Source organism: Cupressus sempervirens, chromosome 9 (assembly GCF_028749045.1).
Source record: "Cupressus sempervirens isolate cs-2001-9-10 chromosome 9, ASM2874904v1, whole genome shotgun sequence".
Taxonomy (NCBI): domain Eukaryota; kingdom Viridiplantae; phylum Streptophyta; class Pinopsida; order Cupressales; family Cupressaceae; genus Cupressus; species Cupressus sempervirens.
The window spans coordinates 4,803,378-4,813,685 of NC_143126.1; positions in this window are offsets into that span (position 1 = coordinate 4,803,378).

Consider the following 10,308-nt stretch of genomic DNA (forward strand, 5'->3'; position numbering starts at 1 on the left):
GATAGGAAGAACAAAAAATTGACATTATCTTAGGTTGCTAATATTGAGAAGGTGTTGCAACATCTCTCTATGGAGACTGCTAATGTTGTTGTCACACCTTTACCTGGTCATTTGAAGTTGACTAAAGAGATGTGTCCCAAGATATAGGAAGAGTAGGATAAGATGTCCAAGGTACCTTATGCTTTAGCTGTAGGAATCTAGATGTATTTTATGGTATGTACAAGGCCAAATATTATACATGTAGTGGGAGTCATTAGTAGGCATGTGAGTCATCCTAGAATTGAGCATTAAAATGCACTCAAATGGATTCAAAGATATTTGAGAGGAACATAAAATAGGTGTTTACATTTTGGGGGCTCTACTACTAACTTGCATGGCTATGTTGACTCAAATTTGGTAGGGGACATTGATACCAAACATATTACTACAAGTTATGTATTTACTATTAGTGGGAAAATACTAAGCTGGGTTTCTTGATTATAGAAGGTGAATGGTGTACACATTACAGGGGCCCATTATGTTGCTTCTACAGAGGCAACCAAGGAGATGATATGGCTTCACTTCTTCTTGGAAGAAATGGGACACCCACAAAGGGATATTTAATTACTTTTCAATAGCTATAACTTCATTAATCTTACGAAATATTATGCTCTACATTCAAAGAAAAAACACGTATAGTTGTGGTACCATTTCATTTGGTCAGTTTTGGATAGTGGATAGTTAAAGTTGTACAAGATACATTCAAATGACAATCCAATAGATATGTTTACAAAGGTAGTGATAAGGGAGAATTTGAACTCCTCTTCAACTTTGGTTGGTCTACTTGACTAACTAGAATAAAAGAACAACAAATTGCAAGAGTTGTTTGATCCCATGGGAGCCTTATGGAGTAGCGACATTTCTACAGGATTAGTCTATGACTGGGAGATTATTGTCTAGTGTGGAGCCTAATCAGTCCCCAAGTGGGAGATTGTTAGTTTGTGGTGACTAATCAAGGAAGTATTATAATTAGGTTGTAATCAATGGATCATAACAATAATAGACTCGTTGTTTGGTGGATGTAGCCCAAGTATTGGGTGAACCACGTTAAATATTGGTGTCTTGTGTTCTCTTCTATGCAATTTATTATTTTGTGACATTGGTTATATTTTCATGTAATTGTGATTTTTGTTCCTAGTTAATCCTAACACGAATCTAGTTCACCCTCCTCATTTGTGATTCCTATTGCATCTCCATCAATGGAAACCTCCTTGTGATCAGAGCTTCATTTTTTAAACCCTATTTATCCAAGGCCCTATAAATACATTCTCTATATTGAATGACCTATTTTGGGGTGTGTCTATATTCAAAAAACCATTGGGGGGTGTGGTCCTAATTAGAATTTTTACAAATTCATGCAATTTTCTCTTGAAGTTTCTAGATTGGTAGGGCATAGCCCATCTCATTGCTCCATCTCTCCTTAGGAGGCTACAACTCCTTTTTAATGTCCTCTCAGAACCTACAACATCCTCATGATGGTCATGGATCTACAAATCTCATACACCCTCCTACACCAAAAAATTCTCACATGCCTATGCCACCATGTTTGAAAAGTTATTAGTATCAATTACATATAATGTCTAAAATTTGTATTGTTCTAGGTACCATCAAGACATTCTAGTGCATATTAGACCTAAAGCTCCCAAGGTGCACTAAGCCAAATCAGGCTAAAATTTTTAGAGAGTGATTTATTTGATCCTTTATTGTGTCATATGTGTCAAATGGCTAAACATTCACATCAATATCCTTTGACAAAAGTGCAATCACTACTCCTATGACTTCATCAACATTTTCCTCATAAAGCATCTGCTTAAAGTACACAACTCTAGGTAGTACAACCTAGGCATAAACAAAATTTGTGTCTACCATGAAACATATATCATCAAAATACTTATCTACAATGGATTTAGGAATCCTCATATAATTTCTCATTTTATTCTTGAATTCTTCAAAATAGTTATCCATAATTACCTCAAAATTTTCTCCTAGCTAACTTATCAAGTCATTTGTTTGCTCCATAGTTGGCCAACTCCTATCCCATGCTACTTTGCTAATGCTAGGAAATGAATTTTGTACATAGAAAAATATACAAACTAATAGAGAGCCAAAATTACCAGTTGTATTCTTTTCTTTCCTTATAGCTCCAAGATTCTCAGTCAATTGTTGTTATTGTATCTTGACAAGATCATAGCCTAGGTCCATTGCAATACATGGTTCATTATTTAGTCAGCTTGACTAATAAAACTTATGTGTAATTACTCATATTTTAAATTTGACAATAAGGTCATCAATACCACAATTTACACACCTCAACCATTTCATCTAGCTTTTGTCAATTTCTCAACTTCATTTCACACTAGACATCTTATTGACTTTAGTCTATTTAGGGTAGGGTATCCTATTACTCAGTGTATGATGGCCTTGTTTATCTTAATTGGCTTGCCTTCTAACCATACCTTCATATCATGAATATGTCTCAACAAAATATTTATCCATTCCACTTTGAGGATTTTTGGAAAACCTAGGGTATGGGTAAGTCCTTTCTTCGTAACAATATTATGCCCATCCTTTAATACTCCATTGTCACACAACTTCTCATAAATTGTTCCCAACTCAAAATCTGTTATTTGTTTGATTTTGCACATATAACAAGTTTGTACATCTTGAATTATTAGAACCTTTTATGGAATTGAAGATAGAGCACCAATTTCATCCTTTGTTACTTCAAAGTTTGAACACTTCGTGAAATTAGGTGGGGGACATAGATCATTCCTCACAATTTGTGTATTGCTCTCCTTCAACATTTCACTCACACGTGTAGATGATGTCATTTCAAACTAGGGGTTTGAAACAAACTTTTCTTTTGACAACCTCAGAAAATAACAAGCTCAATAATAAAAAATTTACTTACTGCATTCTATCAAATTACTAATGGCACACCATGATTTTCTCGCTTTGTCATTGAATTTGCTTTAGTTACCTCTAAATCACTTGTGCACTTCAACTCACTTGATAAAGTAAAAAATAAATGCCCAAATTTGATATATACCTTCAATTTTTCCAATTAGGTCTATAATAAATGTAATTGTACTCTAGTAGGTGCTCAAGGGTTATCTTAGCCTTTCATGCCTCTTTTCAAATACTTTGGTCACTATCACCTTGCTTGGTTAATAACAATTCTCTTGGCCAATACATTAGCTTAGTTGTCATAAGTTCTTGGTCTATGATGCAATACTCAGTCAATACAGACTGAATTAATGATGCTTGACACTTGATAGTAAAATGTATTTCATTACCCAATATCTCTCTCAGATTTGTCCTAATGCATCTCAATTCATGCTGATATAGACTTTTAACCATTTACATGGTAGAAAATGATGTATGATATTTCATTAAGTATACAATCCACACATACCTTCTTTTTCTTAGTTAGATGGGGTTTGATCACTTGATCCATTGGATTTGGTGATCTTAGCTTTAATTTCTTCATTGCTTCCATCTTCCATTATCGCTTTCCATGTTTTCTTTACCTCAACTTTCCCTTTCCCTTTATTATTTCTATTATTTGTTGCTATTTCTTGTGTCCTATAGTTCTTACTAACATGTCCAACCTTAAGACAACTGAAACAAACTAGGTTTCCATTCAAGCATTTCTTATAGTTACCTCTAAAATGTGTCTTTATACAATTCTCTAGAATGTGCCCATACTCTCCACAATATTGATAATTGTACCATGCATTTTAATCCAAATTGTAAGAGTTACCTTCATTAGGTGTGTGTTTTCTTTTTAGAGGTCCAATTAGATTTTGTTTTGGATTTGAATTCATGAGATCTATGTCCATATTTCTAATAGTTATATCAATGTCCTTCAAATATAGGTGCAGTGTGTGTATCACCTTTCTTTGATTTGTATTCATGTTCTTGGTTTCCTTACTTTTTACAATTAAAATTTTTAATATTAAACTTAGGTTTAGGGTTTTGTATACTACTTTTACTCCTGTACATGTTAGCAATGTATCCAAGTTTACCACAATGATGACAAGTATGTTTAACTTTGGATTTTCAATTTCTTTTCTCTCCACTCTTTGATGGCTCTCCTTCCTTAGTAGATGAAGAGTGCTTATCATGTCTTAGACTAGAAGTATCACTAGATGACCTTGGTGATCTTATCAATTCTTCAAAGTATTTGATAGCTTCACTTGGTTTTTTCATTCTTTCTAGTAGTTCTTTCTCAAATCTTAACTCATTTCTTAGTTGGTCACTTTTTAATCTCATAGTTGTGATCTCCATGTTCTTTGTGTTCAACTCTTGATTTGCAATTAACAACTAGTTGATCATGTCCAACTTATTGTTTGCGAGCTTCTACACGTCAAATGGTCTTTTTGTCAAGTCTGACAACCATTAGTCTTTTGTCTTGTTCAACCATCATTCTATCTTCTTTTACTTTCTTATTTTGTTCAGTCACTTCACATAATTATACTGATTGAATTTCTTGTTCTCTCTTGAGTTCTTTGTCTTCTTTATTTAGAATGTTCTTCTTCTCTTGTAGATCTACTATTATTGTATCACTCTCGTCAGTTTGTGTATCAACTTCCTTGTATACTTTATCATATTTTTGAATGGTCATTTCTTTTATTTTCTTTAATAAAACAATTCAATATGAATGTAAAATTGGGATGGGGATGAAATCCACCTAATCCATCTCATATCTCAGATCTTATACCATATAAAAATAAACATGTAATACAGAAATGAAATCTATCTAAGAATAACATCCATGAAAATCATTAACACATAACACAATGATTTTGGTTACCCATAAACACTTCAATATGAAGATAAAACAATGGTGGGGATGAAACCCACAAAGCTTTAATGTTGCAATAATAAATTTAACCTATTAGGGTTATAATTGTGATAATATTAGATGATCTATCTTGTAAGTGGTATCTCTATTAAAAGTGTTTAAGATTGTTAGGTCTTACCCCATTAAAGGATTCTATACTTATAATAATGTAAAGACTCTTTTATGATATTTGAAATAGGTCTGTTAGAGCCACTATGTTAAGAAATTTACCCTGACTCAATCTATTAAAATTGATTTAGTACTTGGCCATTCAATTTTCTCTAAAAGATTATTACGGATCTCCTCTCTTCAAAATCTTAATTCGATCTCCTTATCTAATATCTCTATTCTATCCTTCACTGCTCTAGCTGCACTATCTAAACTCCTTCACTCTATACCTAGCTTGTTTGCTTTTTCACTTCCCTTCTCTTCATATGCATACTCCTCTATGTGATCCTAGGGTAAGAACCCTTCTTAAATAGATAGCCCTTGAAAGTTCTAGATTAGGATCAACAATCCATATTTCATCCTTTTTTTCATTTTCCATTCTAATTTTTTGATTCGTTACTTTTCTTACCTGGGGATTAATACCATCCAAAAAAATGCATAATCTCCTCCTTAATTGTCTCTTTGACCCTTAAATGTTATGTAGAGGTCAGCTAAAATGATTTACATAAGTGTTTGTGAAATTAAAAACTCATATGTCAATACTGGTTTACTTGGCACTTGAATGTTCTGACACTCTATCATAACTAGAATTCATGTTGTCATTCATCTTCTACTTGCTCAAAATATTTTGTTCACTCAGCAATAACTGACTTTCTACTTGCTTAGTATCAACTATGTTACTCAGCTTATGTGCTTTCTCGGTCTCAACTAGGGTGCTTGAAAATGTTTTACTTGCTCAATATGTGATGACATATAAACAACCCCTTTGTAGCTCAGTCTTGTTTGGATGGCTTAGTTGCAGTGATGACCATCCAACACTACCTTGGAAATGAGAAAGTGTTAGACACTAATAGGTAGATTAGGCTTAGAGATCAACAACACCTATGAATCCTTCGATGCCTATGTCTCCATGCTTGAAAAGTTATTAGTATCAATTCCATAAAATGTCAAAAAATTACATTGTTTTAGGAACCATCAAGATGTTCTAGTGCATGTCAAACCTAAGAGTTCCCAAGGTGCACTAAGCCAAGTCAGGCTGAAATTTTTGGAGAGTAATTAATCAGACCTAATGAGGGGTATTATAGAGTTGTGAAGTATACAAGAACCATCTTGGGAAGGGCTAAAAGAAGGTATATTAGTTTTTGGAAATTCCACTTGGATTCCATTTGGCAACTTCATCTCGATTGGTACAAAAAGTTGCAATATTGCTCAGTTATAAGTTGCCCAATGGTGCATCTTTCAAACCATTCATTGTACGACCAAATCATATGGTCCATTGGCTCTTGTTGGTTGGCTAAATACCAAAATTTAGAATACAAAAAGAGAAAAAATATAAAGGTGTTCCATTTCACCTATATAATAAAAAATAAATAAAGCTATATAGAAAAAATTAAAACAATAAAACTAACACACAAATTTAAAACCATTTTTAAAAAAAATATAAAACTAACATTTTTTAAAATTATTATTTGTGATCAGTAAATGGCTAAAGCCTTGTATTATAATTTAATAAATAAAATTACATGGATTCTTTGTTCAAACAGGCACTAGTAGGAAAGAACAAAGTAAGAAAACCTCCAATCTTGCCTGGGACCAAAGTCCTATACTATATAGAATAAAAGGGGCATACCCCAGTTTACATCATTTTTTTAAATTTACATAAAAGTGTTTTAATCAAAATATTTCCTTGAGAAGATGGGAAAAAATAAAACTCTAGCCCACCTCATTAGTTGGCTGGAAACTACATCAAAAACACTACTCAGTTCCAAATAAGGTTAGTGATATAGGATGAAACCTAGTGTCCCACAATGATTAGATGTTCATGGTAATCAAAAACATTTTTGAAGTAACAAAAATAAAATTTCAAAAACACAACTGCACAAAAGATATACGCTAATAGGGATCAATAATATGTACCCACATAAACTTACTAATATCCTAATTCTTACATTGATTTACTTTCATATATGGAGTTACTATTGTCTAATTATTTTTATTTTAGATTTTAGATATACACACACACACACACACACACACACACACACACACACACACACACACACACACATAATAAGAATAGGAATTATCCAAGGTTGAGACACCTTATTCCTAACATTCTCCCACTTGTCAAAAACCTTGTAAGAGAACCATGAACATAATAGGAATTAATCATTATAGGCTGAAAGGCCCATAGACTTTGAAAACCATCTAAACTTCTCTGTGCCCACTGGTTTCATCAATGCATCTACAATGTTCTTTATAGTATCTAACTTCTCCAAATTTACTTTTCCATCTTCTACCATATCTCTCACAAAGTGAAACTACACATCAATGTGCTTCATTCTAGCATGGAAAAGTTTGATTCTTTGCAAGTCAAATATCACTTTGACTATCGCAACAAATAGTAATCTATCTTGCATCAACAACAATATTAGAACAAAATATCCTAATCCAAATGGCTTCCTTACAAGCATGAGTAGAAACCATGTACTCATCTTTTATAGTGGACAAAGTAACCACAGGTTGTCACTTACTCATCTAATTGATGGCACCACCAAACATAGTGAACACATAAGCACTGGCGGATCTCCTACTATTAATATTACCTGCCCAATCTGAATCCACAAAACCACGAATACAAACTAAATGTGGAGCTCCAAAAGAGTTACCATGATAACAAATGGAGTAATCTAATGTACCTCTCAAATATTTGAATACTCACTTAATTGCATCCCAATGTACCCGTCTAGGATTAGCCATAAATCGGCTCAGAACTCCCACTGCTTGGGCAATGTCTAGTCTAGTACATACCATAGCATACATAAGACTACTAATTGCACTACCATAATGTACTCTACTCATGTCCTCCACCTCACTAGGAGATTTTGGACAATCATCCACAAATAACTTTGTTCCCATAGAAATAAGAACACATAATGGTCTACAATCTTCCATCTTCAACCTTTCCAACACAGACTTCACATACTTACTCTGACTCAACTAAAGTTTTCTATTAGACCTATCTCTACTAATTTCCATAACCAAGATGTGCCTTGCTGCCCCAAGATCTTTCATCTCAAACTATGCTAACAACTGAGATTTAAAATCAGAAATAATTCCATTAGCCTTCCCAAATTGCAACATATCATCAACATATAATGCAACAATAAGAAGGCGATCATTTTCAACTCTAAAATAAACACAATGATCTAATTTTGACCTAAAAAATTTGATTGACAACACAAAGGCATTAAACTTAAGGTACCACATCTTAGGAGATTATTTCAAACCATACAAAGACTTCTTTAATCTTAAAACCAAAGATTCTCTACCTTTAACAATGTAGTGCTCAAGCTGTAACATATAAATCTCTTCCTCCAAATCACCATGAAGGAAAGCTATCTTCACATCCATCTATTCTATCTCTAAATCATATGATGTATTAAGAGATAATAGAAATCTAATGGATATCAACTTTTCAATAGGAGAGAATATTTAACCATGATTTGTTCCCTCTACCCGTGAGTACCCCTTCACAACCAATCTACCTTTGTTCCTTTCAACACTATCATCCACACAAAATTTCTTCTTGAACATCCATTTGCTATGAATAGGCTTTCATCCTTTAGGAAAAGGTACAAGGTCCCAAGTTTTTTTTTTTATCCAGTGAAGTCATCTCATCATCCATGGCCTCAATCTAGGAGCCTACATCTTCCATATCCAAAGAATCTTTCATAGATCTAGGCTCAGCAGTGTTAGTAATCAAAGCAAAGGCACAACTAGAATCTAACATAGAATATGATTTCTTACTCTCATGGATCTCCTCAAGGGTTGAGGTTGAGGTTGTTCTTCCTCTTCTTCTAAACTATCAAAGCTACTAGAACTCTCCTCATCATTAGAACCAACATGGTCTTTATGTTCAATCTTCTTAGGGGTAGGAGGCAACTGAACAATATCTTCTTTCTTTTCTTTTCCATTTGGTTGTAGCACAATAGGAGAAGATGTTAGCTCTCTAAAAATAACATTTCTGCTATACAACACCTTACTAGTCACAGAGTCCCAAAGCCTATATCCCTTCACACTACCACTATATCTAATGAAAATACATTTGAAAACTTTGTTTTCAAACTTAGATCTTTTCTCCTTTAGAACATATGCATAAGCTTCACAACCAAAAACATGAAGATGTCTAATTGAAGGCTTCTTACCAGACCACACCTCCATGAGTGTCTTACCAACAAGGGCTGATGTAGGAGATCTGTCAACTAGATAGCAAGCAATGGCCATAGCTTCAGCCCAAAACCTTTGTTCAAGAATAACTCCACTAAGCATACTCCTAGCCTTCTCCATCATTGTCCTATTCATTATTTCTAAAACTCCATTTTGTTGTGGGGTATAAGGATTTTTCTTATGCCTCTTGATACATCATTCTTTATAGAACTATTCAAACTCTGGTGAGCAATACGCATCACCATTGTCAATTCTCACACACTTAATCTTCTTACTAGTCTGATTCTCTACAAGGGCTTTAAATTCCTTGAAGTGACTAAAGACTTGTGTCTTATGTTATAATTCTTTAGAATAACTAAAAGGGGGGGTGAATCAGTTATTCAAGGTCCAAATTCCCTAACAAAACATTTCTACAAATCCTTAATGGCACATAACTAAAATTATCATGCATGCACTTTGAACATTAAGCAATCATGAAAAGTAAACATGCATCAAACCATAACACTAAGAATTTGATAACCCAGAAACCCTCCAGGAATAAGAAGGTAAAACTGGAGTGGGGATGATACCCACAAAATAACTGCGCAATTGATTTTAACCACATCTGATGGTCTGCCCTATTAAAAGCATGCCCTGTTAAAGGCTACAACACATTGTTAAATGCGACCTTGTTAGAGGATTTCACCATACTATTAGGAATGGGCCTAGTTAAAGGACTTTGGAACATTCACTTGGAATGTCACCCTGTTAAAGGATTTACAACATGGCTATTAAACCAACCTAAGTCCATAGGATTTATCTTAACTTTTACAATTGCTAGAGAGTAACAACAATGGATTTTGATTTAATACAACTTACAACATATCTTTCAAATTACAGATCATACTTTGGTTCAATCCTTTGCTTGGCTTTAATCACTACAGCTCTAAAAGCTTGTCATCTCAAGCTTCGTCATCTTGAGTCTTCTTACTCATCATACCAATGCAATCATATCTATGGTAACCTATCGAAGCAGAGTATCTATG